We start from the raw sequence: 22,940 nt of genomic DNA on the forward strand, positions 1-22,940 counted from the left end.
AGACATTGGAATCATCACATGTATTCTTACATCTGGGGCCTGGGCTGAGATGCCTCAAAGGCTGAGACTGTTGGCCTGAGCACCTCTCTACGACCTCTCCCTGTGGCTTAGACCTCTCCCAGGCTGAGTTCTGAGTGGGTGTCTCCCAGGAGGGAATATTGGAAGGTAAGCATTCCAAGTGAGCCACAGGGTACATGCCTGTTATGATCTAGTCCCAGGAGACCACTTATCAGCTCTTCTAGCATTCCCGATCGGCAAGCTCATCCAGGGGTCCACAGGGAGGGGACATGGACCCCTGATGATTTAGAACCACCCCATATGACATTCTCAACTTTTTTTTAGTTTCCAACTAGGATATGAAAGTTTCCTTGTCGAGACAACTGGATTTCCTCTGATGTGGGAGCGTGACTGGCTCAAATTCCTTGTGATGCATAGGGCGCTCTGTGGTTAATAATCTACTGTTCATTAGAATGATCTGTCGTCTCTATAATAGTAAATGGGCTGGAACAACAGATATATTTACTGCCTTAATTTAGTTGCTAGCATTAGGCTTATTTTAAAGTATTTTCTCTCCATTTGGACTAAATGTCTTTTATCTAAGCTTATCTTCAATGTCAATAAGCTTAGCATTCCTCAACAGCTGGAAGCCCAGATATTATATATCTCCCCTTCCATTAATCTTCTGTAAGTTGATCTTTATAGTCATCTAATCCATTCATCACCACAAGCTGTCCTTTCCACACTTGTATAGTCTTCCATTTAGCTAAACCAAACTCTATTTCTTTATCAAGACTGAAGTTCTTTGTCATTTTCATAGTTTATAGAGTTCTCTCTTAGAGCTGGTTTGAAGTGTCAGATTGTCCACAAAGAACAAATGGGTCCTCATAATGTTCTTCACTGTGTTTCATCTGAACACACTACCAGACATTTTTGGTAAAAATTATTTCCCGAAAGAATCAGAAGGTCTGAGTATCCCCCAAATATTTCATTCTGCAAGACCTACAATTTGAGAGTCCTCCCATGAGCAGAACCAGACACCACATATTTCACTTGTTCATCTCATTCCACAACAGCGTTAGACTCAATTTTACATTATGGCTACATTATGTCTAATTGATACAAAGCATACCAAAAGGTTTCTTTAAAGATCACCATAATCCATATTACAAGAGAGGGAAGGAAAAGAGAGTTGCAAGTGAGGGAATGAAAATGGTAGAAACGTACAAGGAAAAGGGAAAGGTTTATTCTTTTCAGAACAAGGTCATTGAAATTCAGGACCATGCCAGGGCAAGTAACTGTGCTTCCCCTTTTGGGGATGAGAATATACAGCAACCAGGAGGTGAAGATACAAAATCAGAGACTCATCATCGTGGCCCTTGAATGTGCCTTACAGAGGCAGGTCTCTTCCTCCCCAGGCCCTGCCCACCCCAGGGAAGTGCTGGCAGGTGAGCAGGTTTGAGTCACCTGGGCTAGTTGCTGGGCTGGCTACAGAACATGGAAATCCTGGCCTGGGCCACACTCCTTGGGAGGACAGCCTATTATTTGTGTGTATGTTATATGAAGTATTGTTTGTACCAGTACCAGGTCGGGCAATGGACAGGATGTTATGGGGAACACTGAGACTTGATAACAGTTCCAGCTCTCAGTACGTGCAGTCTAGAGAGGCTGATACAATGCACACAGCAACCAACAGCTCTCATCACAACCAACAGCTCTAATCACAAATGCAGCGCAGGCCCAGGGACTCAGACTGAAGAGACCTTCCTCTGCCTGAGGTTGTCAGGGACAGATTCATAAGAAGAGGTAAGGCGTGGGGAGGCAGGAGAGGGAACATTGTGTTCCATTAACTGAGACCAGTTCGACTGGGGTGAGGGGACAGAGAATGAGCCCTTCCCTTCAGCATCCCAAGGATTATTTCCTGGATTCATGGTAGTAGGGAAACCCACGGTGTCCAGGAATCCCACTGAGGCCGGCAGTAGGCATCCTCACCCACTCTCTGGCCTTTGGCGAGGAGAGAAGAGCCATTTTCTCTTCTGCACATTCTGCTTCTACTGCAGCAGAAAGCAGGCATGGGCCCTGTTTGTTTGCTTAAAGCAAGGCTGTGTGACTCCTTTGGGGCAGTCATCCCTCTGGGCTTCAGTCACTGTGGTCTCCCATGTAGGGGGTGCCAGCAGCGTGAATGCTCCAAGCACCTTGCCAGCCGTTTTGTGCCAGGCACTGTACACATATAAATGCCCCTGGCAGCCCCAACATACAGGTTCGATCTACAACCCCAATTTTTCCTGATGGGGTAACTGAGGCACACAGATGCCAAGTAATTCAGCCGAGGTCACACGGCTAGCAAGAGGTTTGGGATTGAAAGCCAGGTGGTCTGAATCCAGAGCCTGCCTCTTGGCCACTCTGCCTTGCCACCTCTTAACGCTGCCCTTCAAGCCACCTACCGACAGCCAGCCTCGGCTCTGCCACTAGGGGAGTTCAGGGAAGCTGACTGTCCAGGTGCCCTTGCCACAGCCTGAGCCGAGCCCCTTCATCCTCCTCAGATGCTCTTCTAAGGTAGAGCCGAGCATCCATTTCCATCTCACACCTGCACAGGTCTTAAATATAGCATAAAGCTGGCACGCTAACTTCCCTCTCTTGCTGTGCTTGGGCCTCAGGACACAGGGAAACCAGTGGCGAAGGCAGCTGTCCTGCTGGGAGCCAGACCCTGCAGAGCCTTCAAGAGCCCACCCATGGGACTCCAAGGGGCTGCAGGTTACACTTCAACCCACCTCTGTAGTTTGTAACCTGCACTAGGGTTCAGACAGTTTGTGTGAATTGAATGGAAACCCTTATAATTCACATCAAAGTTCTGTGCATGCATTTTTCTGGAAGGATAGGGTTCAGTCAAAATTTTCAAGACGGCAGGGACAGGGCAATGAGTGTTTGGCCCTTGACGGATCACGTTCTCTAGTTCATGGTCCCTCGGTGACTGCAGGCCAGCAACAGGTTTGCAGGACTCTTGTCCACCAGCAGCTTTGGACAAAACTCCAGCCCAACCAAAGCCGAAGGGCACAGTCAAAGTGCTAAACACAGACCTGAAAGATAACTGTTCAGTGAATAACTATCAGCTGTTTAGTGATAGTCGGAGGGCATTGGGAATTATTGTTAATTTTGTAAAGTGGCATAATAATATTGTAATTATGTTTTTAAAAAGTCCTTAGCCTCTTCTATGGGGAAGGGAAGAAGTAGATAAAAGAATGGAAAATGCTGACAATCTTGGAAGCCGAGCACTTGTGGGTTCATGATACTATTCTACTTTAACATTTTTAAATTTCACAATAAAAAGTTTTGTAAATAAAAATGAATCAAAGCTACTCTTTATACCAAGATGCAAATGTCTGAGTCAAGCAAATGACTGAGAATCTTACTTCTCCCAGAAAGGAAGCCTAGGAGTCTCCTGGCAGGCCCAGGCAGGACTGCACCTGCTTGTCCCACTCCCAGCCTGGACCCATCCCCACGGCTGCTGGGCATCCAGCCCAGGACAGAACAGGTAGCATCTGGGTCCTCCTCTTAAAGGACTCAGATCCGGCATTCTCCTCTCAGCCTGCCCCTCAGTATCCCTGCGTCCTCGGGCATTTCAACTCCCAGGTCTCAGTTTTGCTGTTCATAAAATGGTTGGACCATCCAGAGGCGAGGTGTGCGGGCGGATGGAAGGAGGAAGGTGAAGGTGCTTCCCAGAGGTGACCAGGTAAGGCCGGGAATCGAGCATTTTCATAAGATTGCTGGCGGACGCGGGGGTGGGTGGAGAGCATCACGATTAAGAAGGAACACACACACACGCACACACACACCTCCTTCCTCCTTCCCCTCCTCTTCCTCTCACCCCACCCCCCGGGGGGCGGTACCCTAGTCTCCCGGGGGAGGTTTTGGGGCGGAGGACCGGGGAGGACTGCGCCCAGGAGGGTGGCCGGCCACAGGAGGAGGGCTTGGGTTCGAGCTGCTGCAGCTGGGTGGCCGGCGCCGCGGCGGCCCCTCCCCCGCTCTCCCTGGCAGCCGCCCCCTCCTCCTCCCGTCCTCCTCCTCCTCTTCCTCCTCCCTGTCCCCCATCCTCCTCCCGGCCCCCGGCAGCTGCGGCTCAGGGAGCAGCCGGCGGCGGCGCCGCGGCCGCGCAGCCTTTGTCTCGGGCCGCCCGGCGCGCGGGGCCCAGCGCAGGCGTAAGTGACCGGTGGCCCGGCCTCTAGGGGCTGGGCGGGGAGCGGGCTGGGGGTCGCAGGCGCTTCCTGCAGTGGGGGACGAGGGGGGGCCGGGCCGGCCAGATCCTCCAGCCGCTGGTGTCCCGGGATGCTCGGGCGGTGCCGGCGCACCGGGGCGCGAGGAGAGCCCAGCGGGGCCACAGCCGAGGAGGGCACCGGGCGCAGAGAGGGGCGCGGGGCCCAGAGAGGGGCGCGGGGCCCGCCGGGCCGCGGGGCCGGGGGAGGGGGTGCGGGCTCGCGGGGCGCCGCAGCTTGGCGCCCACAGACGTGCGGCTTGGGTGCAAATCCTGTTTCTCTGGGCAGAGGCCACGCGGGGACGGAGGAGGCAGAGAGGACGGGCAGTGATGGAGAAACGGGAGAGGAGCCGGCCAAGCGCCACCGTCACCACCATCACCAACCACCACTACCATCACCATCACTGACTGTCGCCCATCCCAGCTCCCCTGCCTCACCTCCCATCTCATATCCCTGTGCAGTGCCAACTTTATCAGATCATCTCCTTTTCACTGGGTGCTACTTTGGAAAAGCGACAGAGTGCGCCAAGTCAGGAATAAGTACATCCGCTGTGGGACATTTATCTTCCCCTTTCCATGTAGCTACCTCAATTTTCCCGTCAGGAAAGGGGGCACAGTGGCATTTCCTTCCTCTCAATCACACTGAGATGGCTGGGTAGCCTCCAGTTTTTCCAGTCCTGGTACTGGGCGGTTTTATATGCTTGGTGATGATGATGATAAAGTAATGTCTTCATTAAATTGGACAGTTGGGAGTTTTCAAACTTACTCTTCTTTGACTTCTGAGTGTGGGTATACCAGTAGCAAATAGAAACATAAGGAAAGTGAAACTTTGATTGACATAAAACCAAGAATAGATGCAAAACAGGCACTTTTGTAGGGACATCACCCAAGAGAGCTGCAGGTAATGGTTTTCATTTGCAGTGTAGAAAGCACCCCGTCAGTGCCAAGTGGCTGTGGGGAGCTCCTCAGTCTGGATGCACAGTTTTTTCCATGGGGTTTTCACCCTACCTACAGAATGCTTTAATTGCTGTTTTTCAAAATTGGCTTTCGCGAGGCCCCAGGCACGGCTGAGTAGTCAGAACAAACACAGCGACAGAGCCCCGGGACTGTTGGGAAGCCCAGCACCAGAGGGCATGAACCTTCTTAGGAGAAGTAAAACTTACAAAAAACAAGCTCTTAAACCCCCCGCCTTTTCCCCTATTGGTTAGAAAGTGAATCTTGAACTTCTGTGTTTTGTGTTCTAGTCTAATAAAAGACAGCTAGAAAAGCCTACGTTTCTTGACAAGCTGGGAAAATCTTCTTCCCGAGAAGTCATGTAGCAGGGCTTTTTTTTTTTTTTTTTTTTTTTTTTTTTTTTTTTGACTGAGTCTCACTCTGCCTCTCAGGTTGGAGTGCAGTGGCGTGATCTCAGCTCACTGCAACCTCCGCCTCTCGGGTTCAAGTGATTCTCCTGCCTCAGCCTCCAGAGTAGCTGGGATTACAGATGTGGGCCACTATGCCTGGCTAATTTTTGTATTTTTAGTAGAGATGGAGTTTTACCACGTTGGCCAGGCTGGTCTGGAACTCCTGACCTCAGGGGATTCACCCGCCTCGGCCTCCCGAAGTGTTGGGATTATAGGCGTGAGCCGCCATGCCCAGTCAGGGCTCCTTTTTAATAGGGCTATGGAGTCCCCTACCTGGTGTTTTTTTTTTTTTTTTTTTTTTTTTTTTTTTTTTTTTTACCGTGTCCTGTTTTTACAATTCAAGAAGGAAAGTGATCATATTAAAAATACTGTGAACCCAGCTGAGCTGCATTTGTCATTACCATAGTTTAAGATTTCTCAAATGTCGAGGTATAATTACATGTCATTAACTCAAACCTCTCTAATTTGTGAAGCAGGGTTTTAAATAGGGTATGTAATTCTGTGGAGAATGACTCTGAAACCATTCTGAGGACCTGAAATGTAAGTAAGGCATAGTCAGTCTAAAACAATGACATTTTCAGAACAAAGACTTAAAGAATTACTTTGCTATGTTTTTAATTCTGGATCTTTAGGAAATAATTAGCATCTCAAGGAAGCTTCATGCCAACGATAGTGTCTTCTTAGTCTTTTGGGTCTGCTATCACAAAATGCCTTAGACTGGGTGATTCCGAGCAAGAGAAAAGTATTGCTCACAGTTCTTGAGTCTGGCAAGTCGTGGATCCAGGTGCTGTGGATTCAGTGTCTGGGGAGGGCTAGCTCTCTGCTTCATAGATGGCACCTTCTATGTGTCCTCACATGGTACATGGGGCACACAGGCTCCCTTGGGCCTCTTTTGTAAGGGCACTAATCCCATTCATGACATCGGGCGTTCGGAAGCTTATCTCCTAAAGTCTCACCTCTTGATACTGTTGCATTGGGGATTAGGTTTCAACATATGAGTCTGTGGGGACACCAATATTCAGACTGCGGCAGGCTGGCGTTGAGTTCCAATGTTACATCCAACACACATTGTTTTAGCCCATACAAATTGTTATAGCCTATACTAATTCTATGTTAATTTAAAACAATTCATTTGCTTTTGTTGAGATACGATATTTACATACATAAAATGCACAGCTCTTCAGTGGACAGCTTGATGAATTTTTGCCTATGTGTCCCCTGGTATAACCTCTACCAGCAGTAAGATACAGACTATTTCCACAGGCCTAGGGGATCCCCTGGTGCCCTTTCTAGTCGGTACCCCCTCAACAGAGCCACTATCCCCTCAATGGAGCCACTACCAGACTTCTATCAACATAGAAAAATAGTTTCTTTTAAAATAATTTCTAAGTAATTTTTTACATTTCACTCCATTAAATGCAATTGGCCTGTTCCTTAAATGCATTTGGCCTATTCCATTTATGACCAAATCCGGGGGCCCTGAGCCCAGTGCTGTGTAGACATGAGACTGTATAGACATGAGACATGGTATTATTAGCACATAAGGCAAAAAATTCAACAAGCAGAAACAATACCTTGTGTGCAGAATAGAGGGTTAGGGGAACCCACGAGAGTCTCGGTCGAACCCAGTTTTGTTTTGTTTGTGGGGGAAAGGGAAGGCTTTTTGGAGGAAGTGAATTTTAAGTTGAAAATGGAAAATTGAGTAGAAGTGATCCAGCTAAAACGTGGTAGGGAGAAAACGAAAGCCTATTCTAGGTGGAAGGAACATCTTAAATTCCAGCCTCAGAAATAAGAAAGCATGGAGTGTTCGAAGAACAAAGCTAAGTTGAAAATGGTTGGAGTATAGGGCTGTGGGAGAAAAGTGGGAAATAATGCTGGAAAGGCCGTAGGGACCCTTTCAGATTGACACAAAGACCCTGCTGAGGGGTGGGGCTTGGCTGTAAGAGCTAGGAGAGCTCTAGGACAGGCTTGCGTGGTGGGCATGGCAGGAGGAGACTTGAGGACTCAGCCGGCGGCTGTGGGGTTGGGAGATTACAGGAGGCGTGGGTGAGGGGCCAAGTGGGCATTCAGGTGAGAGACAGTGGTGACCTGGACTGGGCAGGGGCAACAGGAATGGGGAGAAATGAATGAAACTGCAAGAATTATGGGGTAAAATGAACACAAGTTGATGTTCGCCAGATGAGAATTCAAGGATAGCCCTTCGGTTTCTTGGGTCTTACAAAATGGATGGTTAATGGTACTCTTGGAAAGATGGGAGAAGAATCTTGTATATATAATATCCTCCTTTGGTATGTTTCTTTCTGTGTGGACTTAGTTTCGGTTGCAAGTTAGTGTGTGATGCATTCAGGTAGAAATACCTACTGGGGAGTTGTAACTCATACCGACTGAGCACACTCCATATGCCAGGCATGCTCTGTCACTTGGGATGCAGTCATGAACAAGACGATGAAACACAGGTGGGAGCTGCAGCCTGGAGACCCACAAGGTTTAAGTGGTGACAGAAAGCTTCAGAGTGAATGAGCTGGCTCAGTCAGATTTCAGTGAAAGAGCAGCAGCTCAGGATAAAATCCCAAGAATGCTAAGAGGCTAAAAAGGAACAGAGGAGAGATGGCAAGGAAAGCAAGAGAAGCTGGGCTTCACAGGTCTAGGGAGTGATCCCTAGTGTCATACAACAACTGTGAAGTTAAGGGAGATGAGGGCTGGAGATGGTCTATTGCAGCGTTTCTCAAAGTGGGGTCCCCAGACCAGCAGCAGCAGCACCAAGAGCTTGCTGCAATCGCAGATTCTTGAGATCTACTCCAGACCTGGTGACTTGGGAGCTCTGAGGGAAGGGCCTAGCAATCTATGTTTTAACAGGGTTTTCCAGTGATCCTGATGCGTGCTAAGGTTTGAGCACCACAGCTCTATTGTGTTAATTGATATAAGTCATTGGTGATGCAGAAACTTGGTGAAAGTAACTTCATAAAATTTACACTCTGTTTGGGCAAATTTTAAAAATGTTTCATGGGACTGTTACCATTTTATTCTATTTGTTTATAAATTTCAAATGTTTTATTTTCTTTTGCAATAAAAATGTTTTTATTTTCTTTTGCACAGTTTGGGGTCTTTTTCCCTCTTTGATTACTCACTGATAGTTGATCCATATGTTTTTCCCATCTGTTCTGATTTGTGAAATTTTGTTCCTGTCTCCTTTGAAACACATCACTTTACAGGGTCTCAACATGTTAGGGCACCTGCATCATTGATATTGGTTCACTGCCCAAAACAGAGTGCAATCATGAAGATAAGTGAGTCTCAACTCTGAATGGCAGCCTGAGAAAACACCTAGATGGTTAATTTAGCTCTTCCAAAAAGTTCCAAGACCCTATTAAGGATATATTTCTAATTATTGGAACTTGTTACTCATGAGAAGTAATTGGAAGTGTGCCCTTTTCATCTCAAGTGATCCAACAACATAACCATAATTATTGTACTTCTAATGCACTTATAAAGGAAAGAACTCTTACTAACTAGGTATTTTCCTGGTCCTTTTGTTGCCATCCTCCCAGGTACTTTATTGCATTTGACAGGAAGAATTAGAGCACAATATTTTGTTTTGCTGTCATCAGGGAAAACCTATGGTAAATGAGAAGAAACTGATGCAGATACTACTCTTGTAGCTATCCCTGTTTACTGAAAACATTGCCTTTTATAAGAACAAAAACTGGTAAGTAGTTCCTGTACTCTGTATAGTAACAAGCACAAAGAAGGACCACAAATGTTGAGTGAATGGATGGATGGGTGGGTGGATAGATGAATGAATCAGTGGGTGGATAGGAAGATAAATGGATAGATATAGATACACACATAGAGAGCAGACAAAAGAATGGATATGTGGATGGATGGGTGGGTGGATAGATCAATAAATGGATGGATGGATGGATGGATGGATGGATGGATGGATGCAAGGATGGATGCATGGATGGATGCATGGATGGACAGATGAGTAGATGGATGAATCAGTGGATATATGGACGGGGTAGATGGATGGGTAAATAAATAGGGAGGTGGAAGAGTGAATGGATAAAAGATAGTGTAAGAGACTTTTACCTAAAGAGGCAAAAACAGTCTTTTAAAAAAATGTTACTTCACCTGAGGAAGGTACAGTACAATGAGCTGAACTGAGCTGAAGACTTGGATGGCTTAGTGACGTTGTCTCTTATTTCTAATGTGGTCTTGTTCAAATTCTCTAACATCTCTGTGTTCCTTATGTGAAAGGATAGTATCACCTACCCCACCTGCTGCCAGGTTTGTGGTCAGGACCAAATTGAATAATGGCCATGAATGTGTTGTAAAAATTGTAAAGTGCTATAGGAATGTAAATAATTCATGTTATATATGGTTAGATAATGGATTGTCATCTGGGGTTGCTTTTAACTATGTTAGGACTGCACTTTTGCTCTGCTTTGGGGATATCTCATTCATTTATGCACACACATTTGTCATTGGTAAGCTTAATGTATCCAAGTGTGGGGTGCATACCAGCCTGACCAACATGGAGAAACTTTATCTCAAGTAAAAATACCAAATTAGCCAGGTGTGGTGGCACGTGCCTGTAATCCCAGCTACTCGGGAGGCTGAGGCAGGAGAATTGCTTGAACCCAGGAGGCGGTGGTTGCAGTGAGCTGAGATGGCACCATTGCACTCCAGCCTGGGCAACAAGAGCAAAACTCTGTCAAAAAAAAAAAAGTAGGCCGGGCGCGGTGGCTCAAGCCTGTAATCCCAGCACTTTGGGAGGCCGAGGCGGGTGGATCACGAGGTCAGGAGATCGAGACCATCCTGGCTAACATGGTGAAACCCCATCTCTACTAAAAATACAAAAAACTAGCCGGGCGTGGTGGCGGGCACCTGTAGTCCCAGCGACTCGGAGGCTGAGGTGGGAGAATGGCGTGAACCCGGGAGGCGGAGCTTGCAGTGAGCCGAGATCCGGCCACTGCACTCCAGCCGGGGTGACACAGCGAGACTCCGTCTAAAAAAATAATAATAATAATCTGAAGTTACTTGCTATTAAGAATATATCATGAGTGATTTATTTTCCAAGTCAAGAGCAAACCAGTGGCACACAATGAGCTCCTCCTCCTGCCCCTCTGCTGGTGCTAATGATCCTTAGAAATAAGCCAGCTTCTCTCTCCACTATTTGCAAGGTGCTCTCACAAACATTTTCAATGCACACATCCTGTTAAGTAGGTGTTGCCACTTTACAGATGAGGAAGAAGGAGAAGCATTCCCCAGTGAGACCACCAAGCCAAGACTCCAACTCAGGTGCTCTGACGAGTCCAGTTCTCTTTTCATGACTTCTCAGTCATGAAACTCCCAGCAAAACATGTGTCGTATTTCAGAGGTGTCAGTCTATTGATCTCATTTGTGTGTTGATCCTTTTGAAGACTCATCAAATAGGTGGAAATGGATTGGAATTGGCAAGTTGCCAGTAAAGGGCACATAATGCACACACCACCCAAAGGAAGGTGTCTGCCTGCACGTGCTTTTGATCCTGACATAAGCACAGGAGCTTCCTACTCAAGCTCAAGTTCAAGTTGATTGTTTGCAAAGCAGAAGTGAGCTCTGATGGAGCTAGCATACCACCTGAGCCTCTGGGCTGCATTCAGGGGGTATATCCTTGCATCGGGTACATAAAAAAACGTAAAGGCAGTAGGACTTATAGCAAAGCATTAGTGGATGTTCTCAAGGATGTAGTTTATAGTCAGTCCCCATAAAACTGGTCTTTGAGCCAATTCACATGAAGAAAATAGATGCATTCTTTCACCATCACTTTATTCATACATCTTACAAGCATTTATGGAATGCTTACTGTATACAAGAAGCCATGGAAATAAGGAATGTTTTTTCCAATTATCTTTTTTCCATCCCTTAACCTTTTACGAAAAAAGGACTGAGATGGAAATTAGGCAATAAAGCAAAAGGAGTTGTGAAATCGTAAGAATATTGATGAGAACACCCTTTTGACTTTCCTATTATTACTGGCCTCAAACACTCAACTTGTTTCAAAATTGCTTCACAGCTCTCGGGTCTTTTGTGAGAGCTTCTTTCTTTATGTCATAGAAGTCTTCATACAGCCTGGTGCTTGAAATTTTATTTGGAAGATGACAAATCATTGTATATTTTTGGAGATAAGAGGCTTTGTAATCGCTCTTCAAACCAGGTCACAACACAGTATGTAGAAGACTTTCTCTAGTCAGGGGGAATGGGTCAAGGAAAGTGCATGGAAATTGTAAACAGACCACAAGCTCCCAGAAAAATCATGTTCTTGAGCGCAGAGTGCCAATCTGCATTGAAGGCCTGAAGAGGCCTCCTAACATGCTGGTTGACTCCTAGTTCGCCATTTTCCTCTCTGTGCCTCAGTGTCCTATCTGTAAAATGGAGATTATAATAGACACTTGTAGGGATATCGTAGGGATCAGCTAACACATTGAAGGCCTCCTGTACACCATGTGACACATTTCTCCTGCATTATGTTATTTAATCCTTATTATAACATCCTATGAGGGACGTACCATTATTAGTCCCATTTTACAGATGAGGAAAAACTAAGTAGGTACAACACTATTGAGTATCTGGAGCATAGTAGATCCTCAGAAAATTTAGCATCTATAAGTGCTAAATTCAGTTTCCTCCAGTCAATGAAGACAATAGTACTTGCCCTACCACTGGGGAGTAGGCTCGTGGGGATATTCAAATAAAACTTTGACTATGTAAGTACTGTGATGGGAACGTGCTCTAGAGACACATACACTCCCAGATGTCAGGTCGGTGCGGCCACTGACTGCACCCACTACTACACTGGACTAGACACCAAGGGGAGTCCCACTGATAGCCTCAACAGGAAGGCAGAGGCACCTAGGCAAAGGGGTCTTCCATGCTCATGTCCCTGTTCTCAGCTCTGCTTCCCATGCCTGCGTCCCTCGCCACCCCAACATCCTCCTACTCCCATCTTGAAATCTGACTTGGTGTGACTCTGTGAAGCAAGACCTTTGACCCCTGACTGCCTTTCAGGGGAGGAGCAAGGTCAAAGTCCAGGAAAGAAAGACTATTATCTCTGAGGAGCAATTTGCTTCTTAGTGGTGTCTTTATTTCTCTTGGAGGTAATGGCGTACACCTTGCTTCTTTAGAGAAGACTTCCAGTTGCATTGCTACTTCCTGCAAGTGCCCCCTGGTCTGGTGCCTGGCCTTGTGACCCCCATTGCTCTTTCCAAAGTGGTGCATGTTCTCATCATAGGAAGAATAGGATTTACAAATCTGCCTCCTTCAAGGTTAGCCTCAGCTCCTAGTGGTGTCAGGGGCGTTTTAATGGGCAGTTATTGGACAAAGTAGGAAGGAGGAAGAACCTTGACCCCATCCCCTAGGTCTGGCTTTCTGGGATCGAGAAGCATATGACAGTCAGCAGGGATTAGTGGAAGAGATGAGCTCATCCTATCTCCAGTGACATCAGCCTCTCCCTTTCTACAGGAAAGAGAAGAGAGGGGGTGTGCAGATGACTTTGACTGTGACTGTGTTTATGTCCAACACACTGTGAAAAATATGGGTTAAACGTCTATAAGCTGGAATCTGGTTCCAAGTTGTACCATGAGGACTTTTGGCTTATTTTTTGGGGGAAGTCCATGTGCCTTCATTACAAAAAGTGTTGGCTCTGCCTAAATTTCTTCCATGTAATACAAGACTATGAAATGTATGACAGGCATGGTAGCTTACGCCTGTAATCCCAGCACTTTGGGAGGCCGAGGTGCTTGGATCACTTGAGGTCAGGAGTTCAAGATCAGCCTGGCCAACATGGTGAAATCTAATCTCCACAAAAAATACAAAAATTAGCCAGGTATGATGGCATGTGCCTGTAATACCAGCTACTCCAGAGGCTGAGGCAGGAGAATCGTTTGAACCTGGGAGGCAGAGGCTGCAGTGAGCCAAGATTGTGCCATTGCACTCCAGCCTGGGTGACAGAGTGAGACTCTGCCTCAAGGGGAAAAAAAAGAAAGGACTATGAAATGTAAACATTCATATGGGAAGTTTTATTATTTATTTGATGCTCTTATTGTAGTAACATAAATAAAATCGAACAACATTAAAATTAATTAAAATTAAAATAATTAACCTCATCGTTAGTTAAACATAATCTTAATGTGTGCATTTGCTAATTTTTCTTCTCTTCTACATCAAATGAATGAAATGGATACAATGAAAAGTGTTCACTGCTGGCTGCTGTTGACATCCAATGCCATGACATACAATGAAAAGACAGAGAGCATCTTAATCTCACAGAAACATTGTCTCTACTTCAGCAGGGTTTGTCTAACACAGTTTGCTTGCCATGCAGAAAACTTTCTAGTGTTCTAGAAACTGCCTTATGAAGTTTCCCAGAGACAATGTGGTGGGTGAGAAAGAATATTGGACATGAGAGAGGAAACTTTGCTTTTGTTTGGACTCCACTTCTATCTAAGCATCTGACATTTGCAGGTCATTTAATCTCTCTGAATCTCACTTTCCTCTTTTGTAGAATGGGTATGTAAGGTGCACGACTGCTGGGGTCCCATCCAGCTCTGCAGTGCTATGATTCTATGACTTTATTCATTTGTGTGCTGTTTCTCATCTCTTTTCTCTTACATTCTGAACTCAGCGTGCATTAACTATATGCTGCTACCATAATTACCCAATCACTGAACACTGCATGATAGAGACTAAAGTCACTACTGTTTATGTTAAACTGTTTTATTATTTTGGAGGGAGGGTGGGAGAGAGCTCTATGCATGAAGCTCTAATTATAGTAATATAGTGCATTAGATTATAGCTCTCTTTAGCCTTATTTTATTCATGATCATAGCCCAGGAAATCCAAGCCAAGTTTTTTCTTTCCATGCTGACATTGACCACATTTCACATATCCAACAAGAGGCGAGTGCTCCTGAATGAGAAAGATGGACTGAGACTGTGAGCCTCAGTTTCTGCAAGGTCAGCGAATGGGAGGGCAGGGGCTGCACCCATCCCACATGACACTCGTGAGTGAGACACACTTTCTGGTGCTGGCCTGGTGGCTAGTCCTGTGCAATCTTTGTCTCAAGGCCTGCGGGGACTGTGCACCTCCAATGTATGAATTGGAGACTCCACCTGGTGCCAGAGATTCATCAGAGAGGCATGTTTCGAGAATATAATTTTTTCTTAAACATTTTTCCAGAAGAAATATAAATCAGGTATTAAAACAAGCTCAACTGTATCTTGGAGTGGAACACAAAATTGCACAAATATTTAACATGTAACAAAAGCCTTAAAAGAAATTTCATGCATATAGAGACTAATTTGGGGCATTCCTCCAGATCATCCCTCGTATTCCTCTACTGTTCAGGGCCCTTTGATGGAAAGTATTGCAAATGGTAATTGCTAACATTTATTGAGTACCATGAACTGTTGTAAGCATTTTTGTGTGATTCTCTTTAGGTACTTTAATTATCCACATTTTGCAGATGAGTTAAATAAGCTAAGTAATTTGTCCAGAGTTTGCACAGCTGGTAAGATGTAAACCCTAGCTTACAGAGAAAACAGCTTTAGCCACAGAGGGTGTACTGCCCATATTGCAGACTTGTCATAAATCTAAGAAGGGCAGGGAGCTTTGCTTTAGAGCATCTCCACAGTTGCTTCCAAGACATACATAGTGGACTTGTCTCTAAAGCCTCCTTTTCTGGACCTTCAGAGAATCCCAGGGCAGAATAGAATCTCCTGGAACTGGTGCACCTTCTAGAAGTAAACAGATGCTTCCACACTATACCTCCTACTCACAAGCAACCAGCCCAGTCTTGTAGCCGTTGATGGGTCTGCTTCCCTCCTAGACCACTAATCCAAGAAGGCCTGATTCTATGCAAGAGGAGAGACCCTGTCAGAACCGTAGATTGTGTCTTGTAACTATGACATGGATTATAAGACAGATGTAAGCAAAAGTATATGGTTGTGGATGGGGAGGAAACACCAGTTTTGACTTAGGTAATCAAGGAAGGTTTCCTTGAGACAGACAAAGAGCATGAGTGGAGGCCTGGGATGAAAATGCACAGTGTGTGTCCAAGGTCTGGAAGTGGATCACTTTGTGTGAGAGCAGAGGAAGATAAGGCTGTAAACAGGGAGGTGAACCATTATATTAATGGCTTTGAACCCCAAGTAGGAGTTCGAATTTTACTAAGTAGCCAGTAATGAGCTGGTAAAAGTTATCGAGGTCATGTTGTATACCTTGAATACATACAATAAAATTTATTTTAAAAACAAAACTTATGGAGGAAGGGAAGCAAGGGATAAGATTTGTGCTTAAGGAAATAAACCTGGTTATAATCTATAGAACAGGAGAGACTAGAAGAAAAGGAAGAGATTGACAGTTTAGAGACTAGTTAGGAAACCATTGAAATGATCTAAGTGAGAAATAATAAGTTTCCAAACAGGACAAAAGCATAGAACATGGAAAGAAGCATACCTGTAGCTTGGGGAGTATTGAGGAAGTGAAATCTTTTAAATATTGTTCCAATATTGGAAGTGGAAGCAGATATGACTCCTAAAGCAAGAGGAAAGACAGTTCAACTAAAGGAAATACGGATTTTTTTCCTCCAGAAAGATGAAGTCAACATGGTTGTCCTTATTTTTCCTACTAAGTCAAACTAAAATCTCTGGACATTGTGTGTAAGATGAACTTAAGAAGACTCTGAAAAGGGGAAGGAAGAAGGCAGACAGACCCATCAGGGATCTCAGGACTTGAAGCATGACATGAGAGTGAGTTCCTTGGGTTTTTTCCTACCTTTTGAACCCCAGAATTTCATAACCTGTTGAGCAGGAAGATCCCGCTACTAATCCCAAGTGAGGATTTCCACCACATGGAGGACAGCAAGAAGCACAGCAATGTCAACAAGCCTACAGAGGAGCCTACAGACCTTGGCCCACTGCATCTGCTGTGATTTCAGAGTTGCCAAGGAGGACTCAAACTCAAGGCACTGATTGGAACAATATTGTACTTACAGAAAGAAGAAAAGATGCAGCAAGATAACATCTGTAGGGTGTGCTGGTCTCCCATGGCCAGCAGGTGTGGGGCAATGGGTGGAACACACAACCCTCTCTTGCTGCAGGCAAAGACCCTGTTCTTTGCTGGTGGGGACAGATACAATCTTGGGGCTGGCCAGGTGCCATATGATACATGTGTAAACGGTACAAGGAAGCTTACTGTGTAATCACAGCAGGAAAATATATTTTTCTAATAAATAAGAAGAATCTTCAGCTACACAACAGCTCAGTACCCAGCTTTCATATGGGGGGAAGTTCCAGGCCCAGGGCAGTGATTAGATAATCTCAGGGCAGGTGGCAGGTTGCATGATGGCTTCTTCTCCAACATAACCTAATCCCCCAAATGCCCAGGCTTCAATAGAAACCACTCATTATACAAAGAATTGGGGAAAATCTCAGCTTGAATGAAAAAAATCAAGCAACAGATGTCAACACCAAGATGGTATATTAGAATTATCTGACAAGGATTTTAAAGCTGTGATTATTTACCCTGAGCATCACAAACACACATGAAACAAATGAAACAACAGAAAATCTCAGTGTAAAAATAGACAATATAAAGAACTCAGTGGAAATTTTAGAACTGCAAAATACAGTAAGTAAAATAAAAATCTCAGTGGATGAACTTGACAGTGGAATGGAAGGGAGAGAAGAAAAAAATCAGTGAACTTGAAGGTAGAAAAATAGAAACTAGCCAATCTGAATAATAGAAAGTAGACTGAAAAAAAAGAAAGAGAAAAGAACAAAAGCTCATGGACTTGCGGACTATAAAAAAAGGAAAAAAAGCTCTAACATTTATGTCACTGGAGTCCAGGAAGAAGAGGATTTAAAGTGCAGGGCTGAAAAAGTACTCAAATAAATAATGGCTGGAAATTTGCCACATTTGACCAAAGAGATAAGCCTTTTGTCAAGAAACTGAGCAAACCCCAAACAAGATAAACCCAAAGAAATACATACCAAGACACATCATCATTAAATTTCTGAAAACTAAATGCAAAGAAAAACTCCAGAATGCCACCAGAGAAAAGTGATGCCTTACTTATTGGGGGCAGGGTGGAGGGCTACAATTTGAATGACAGCAGACCTCTCTGTCTGGAGCCAAAATAAAGTGACAAAATATGTTTCCAGTCTTGACACAAAAGAGCTGTCGATCTAGAATTGTATATCCAGTGAAAATATCTCAGTAATAAAGGGAAATCAAGACCTTTTCAGGTGAAGGAAAAATCACGTAATTTTCAGATGTACTGTAAAATAACAGAATATAGAACTATCCTAGAGAATGGCTAAAGGAATTTCTCTAAACAGAAAGAGAAATAAAAAAGGAATCAGAGAACAGTATGAAAGAAGGAAAAATGTAGTAAGCAAAAAGATAGGGAAAAAGAATATGTTTATTTTCTTTGAGTTTTCTAAATTATATTTGATGATGGAAATAAAAATTATAACATGATCTAACGTAGTTATCAAAGTATGTAGAATATTGAAGACATTACAAATGAGAAAGAGTAAAGGACCATACAGGGAGGTAAGTTTCTACATTCACTAAAATTGGTACAATGTCAATACCAGTTGAATATGATATGTTGTATATCTATAATGTAACATCTTCAGCAATGACTAAAGAAGTATACAAAGAGATACATTTAAAAACACTATAGATAAATAAAAATAGAATACTAAAAATGTTCAACTAGCCCACAAGAAGGAAAACAAAAACAGGAACAGAAAAGCAAACAACAGAGAACAAAGAGAAAGGAAAAAGCAAAATGGCAGACTTAATCCCTAACATATTAATAATTACATTACATATAAATGGTCTAAATATGCCAAATAAAAGACAGATTCCACAAAGTGGATTAATAAATGTGATTCTCCTATATGCTGCCTATAAGAAACCCACTTCATATAACTATGTGAGTAGATTGAAAATAAAATGATGGGAAAAATTATACCATGGTAATATTTTAAAAAACAGAAACTGCTATATTAGTATCAGAAAAAGTGGAATGCAGAGCCAAGACTATTCCTAGGGACACAGGGACACTACATTATGATAAAAGAGTTAACACTCCAAAAATAAATAGCAATCCTAAATGTGCATCCACCAAACAACAGAGTATATAAATGTAAAGCAAATACTGATAGAGCTGAACAGAAACTGATAGAGAAATAGACAAATTCACAATCTTAGTTGGAGCTTTCAACACCCTCTTAACAACAGATAAAACAACTAGAAAGAAAATCAATAAGAATATTGAGCTTAATAACACTACCAATCATGGGCCCTAATCAACATTTACAAAACAATCCATCCAACAGCAGCAGAATACACATTATTTTCAAGCACTCATGGAACATGTACCAAGATAGACTATATCTGGGTCATAAAACAAACCTCAACAAATTTAAAGGAATTAAAATCATAAATGTGATATTCTCTGACCACAATGAAATCAAACTAGAAATCAGTAACAGAAAGATAAGAGGAAAATCTTTAAATACTTGGAAACAAAACAACACACTTCTAAGTAATTCATGGGTCAAAAAGGAAGCTTCAAGGGAAATGAAAATACATTAAATTGAATCAAAGTGAAGATACAGCATATCAAAATTTGTGGGACACAGTTAAACCAATACTTACAGGGAAATTTATAGTATTAAATGCTTACATTAGAAAATGTGGAAAAATCTCAAATCAATGATTTAAGTCCCCACCTCAACAAAAAAGCAAAAATAAACTCAAAGCAAGCAGAAGGAAGAGAATTATAAAAATACAATCAGAAATCTGTGAATTAGAGCCAGGCACAGTGACCCATGCCTGTACTCCCAGCATTTTGGAAAGCTGAGGCAGGAGGATTGCTTGAGCCCAGGAGTTGAAGGCTGCATTGAGCTAAGATCCAGCCACTGCACTTCAGCCTGGACAACAGAGAGAAACTTCATCTTAATAATAACAACAATTTAAAAATAAAACGTAAATCTGTGAATTAGGAAACAAAAGAAGAAAGCAAATTAATGAAACTAGAAGGTGGATCTTCAAAAAGATTAAAAGAAATGGACAAACCTTTAGCAAGACTTTAGCAAGACTGACAAAGAGAAGACACAAATTCTATTATCAGCAATGAATAGCATATCACTGCAGATCACACAGATATCAAAAGGATATAAAAGAATGTTATGAGCAACCTTATACACATAAATCTAACAACTTAGATGAAATGAACCAATTACTTAAAAAGCACAAAGTACCACAACTGCCCCAATATGAAACTGATAATTTGAATAGCCCTGTAATTTTTAAGAAAATTGAATTCCTAATTTAAAATATCTAGAAAAAGAAATCTTCAAGCCAAGATAGTTTCACTGTAGAATTCTACTAAAAGTTTAAAAAGGAATTGACACCAGTTCTACCCAATGCCTTCCAGAAAACAGAAGAGGACAGAACACTTCCCAATCTTTCTTATGAAGTCATTATTATCCTATACCCAAACCAGACAGTACCAACCAATACAAAAAAAGAAACACCATGAATATAGTTGCAAATTTCTTTATAAAATATTAGCAAATATAATTCAGCAATATAAAAAAGGAATGACACATTATAACTTAGTGGGGTTTATTCCAGGTATGCAAAGCTGGTTAAATATATGAAAACTAATCAATGTAATCCACTATAATAACAGGCTAAAAAAGAAAAATCACACAATCATATCAATTGATGCAGAAAAAGCATTTGACAAAATCCAGTACCTATTCATAATTAGAACTATCAGAAAGCAAGAAATAGAGGAAATTTCCTCAACTTGACAAAGAAATCTACAAAAATCCTAGAGCTGACATGATACTTAAATGGTGAAAGATTGAATGCTTTCTAAGATCAGAAACAAGGATGTCCGCTCTCACGACTTCCATTCAGCATAGTACTGGGAGTTCAAGCCATTGTAATAAGGTAAGCAAGGGAGATACAAGGCACTCAGATGGAGAATTACATGATTGTCTCTGTAGAAAATCCCAAAGAATCTTTAAAAACTCTCCTAGAAATATGTGATATTATAGTATAAAAGATTAATTAACCCAAATCAATTACATTTCTGTATAATAGCCATAAATACTTGTAAACGAAAATACAACACTATTTGTAGTAATTAAAAAATTGAAATAGGTATAAAAGTTTTTTAAACATGTATAAATATGCTGAAAATTGTAAAACATGGATGAAAGAAATCAAAGAAAATCTAAATAAATGGAGAAACATGCAATGTTCATGGATTGGAATACTCAACATAATGAAGATGGCAATTCTATTCAAATTGATGTGAATGTTTAATGCAATTTCTATCAAAATCCCAGGAAGATTTTTTTGTTGATATAAACAAGATTGTCCTAAAATTTATTTTAAAAGGCAAAGGAACTAGAATAGCTAAAGCAATTTTGTTTTCTATAAAAAGATAAAATGGAATTAACTAGTCTACCCAATTTCAAGGCTTATTATATGGCTACAGTATTAAAACCTGCATGGTATTGGTGGAAGATAAACACTTGGATCAATGGAACAAAACAGAGAACCCGTAAAGAAACCCACAGAAGTACGGCAACTGATTCTGAAATCAAACACAAAGGAGCAAAAACAATTCAATGGAAGGATCATCTTTCCAACAAATGGTGCTGGAGCAATTGGACATCCACAGGGGAAAAAAATCAAGGTTTAAATAACCTTTCACTTTATACAAATGTTAGCTTCATATGAATCGTAGATTACAATGTAAAGTGTAAAACTGTAAAACTTTTACAAGAAAATGTAGTAGGGCTTGGTGAAGAGTTCTCAGAGATGACACTTGAAAGCACAATCCATAAAAGAAAAAACTCAAAAATTAGACTTCATCAAAATTTAAAATATTTGTTCTGTAAAAGACCTTTACAAAAGGACTAACAGACAAGCGATAGACTGGGAGAAAATATTTGCAACTCACATGTCTGACAAAGGATTCTTATCTAGAATACATCAAGAACTCTCCAAAGCTGATAGCAAAATAAAAAAAACAATCTAATATTAAAATGGGCTACATACATGAAGAGGCATGTCACTGAAGATGATCTATGGAGGGCAAATAAGCAGATGAAAAGATAGCATCATCAAATATCAGGGAAATGCAAATTGAGACCACAGTGAGATGCCACCATACACCTATCAAAGCACATAAATAAAATGTACTGACAATAGCAAATACTGGCAAGGATGTGAAGAAACATCTCCTACATCACCGGTGGGAATTTAAAATGTTACAGTCATTTTTGGAAAATCATCTGGCAGTTTCTCCAAAAGAAAAAAAAAGAAAAGAAACTAAACATATGCTTACATTGCCACCCAACTACCTCACGCCTGGGCATTTGTCCCAGAGTAATGAAAACATACGTGCGCACAAATACCTTATATACACCATTGTTCATAGCAGCTTTGCAACAGCCAAAACCTGGAAACATCTTTTAACAGACAAATGGTTAAACAAACTGTGGTATATCCATAACATGAAATATGGGATTTCAGATGAACATTGAATAATTGTTTAGTACAGATATGTCCTAATTATTTCATGAGACGTACTAAAAAATTACATGTCACTTATCTTAAATTCAAATTTAACTGGACTCCCTGTATTTTTACGTGTTAACTCTAGTAACTCTAGTTTTTGTTCATTTGGACTGACATAGTTCTCCTTCTCTAAACCATGGGCAACTGGTTCACATCTCCCAGGTAGCTGATGCAGCTAAAATGAGTGGACCAGGAGTATTCTCTGCAGTGGCATGGAGCTAAAACTCCTGGGAACAAATCATTCTGACTCCACTTTATCAGATGTGATCTGGGCAAATCATTTAACACCTCTAGTCCTCAGTTTCCTCATCTGTTAAATGGGGAGAGGAAGGGAGGTTAAATGAGTCCCTCTACATGAAAATCCACTGGAACTGGAGAGTGCAATCCATGTGATAGCATGTCATTCTGAAAGATTAGCCTGCTGCTGTGGGCCCAGTAGAAAAGGGGCATTGGTGTCTGCTGCAGCCTGAGATAGGCCTGAGATGCCTGGATTGGCTTCAGGCTTCTCTTGATCTTGATGCAAGAGTCTGTTGCCATATTATTATCAGTCAGCAATTGTCACAATAATGCTATGTAACAAATAAGCCTAGAACACAGTAGCTGACAACAGCAAACATTTATTCTCATGCTCA

At 42.4% G+C, this 22,940-nt stretch overlaps 2 protein-coding genes across 2 annotated transcripts in view; both read left to right on the forward strand.

Annotated features, from left to right (window-relative positions):
• The first annotated feature begins 4,146 nt into the window (after positions 1–4,146).
• Positions 4,147–22,940, forward strand: part of GPR45 (G protein-coupled receptor 45) — a 90,803-nt gene continuing 72,009 nt past the window's right edge. The window contains exon 1 of the mRNA XM_050754204.1: positions 4,147–4,193. The gene's annotated coding sequence lies outside the window, so the exon portion shown is untranslated. The remainder of the gene's footprint in view (positions 4,194–22,940) is intronic.
• ECRG4 (ECRG4 augurin precursor) overlaps positions 16,973–22,940 on the forward strand; it is a 903,650-nt gene continuing 897,682 nt past the window's right edge. Inside the window, exon 1 of the mRNA XM_050754237.1 lies at positions 16,973–16,976. The gene's annotated coding sequence lies outside the window, so the exon portion shown is untranslated. The remainder of the gene's footprint in view (positions 16,977–22,940) is intronic.

The sequence above is a fragment of the Macaca thibetana genome, chromosome 13 (assembly GCF_024542745.1).
Source record: "Macaca thibetana thibetana isolate TM-01 chromosome 13, ASM2454274v1, whole genome shotgun sequence".
In the NCBI taxonomy this organism is placed as follows: Eukaryota; Metazoa; Chordata; class Mammalia; order Primates; family Cercopithecidae; genus Macaca; species Macaca thibetana.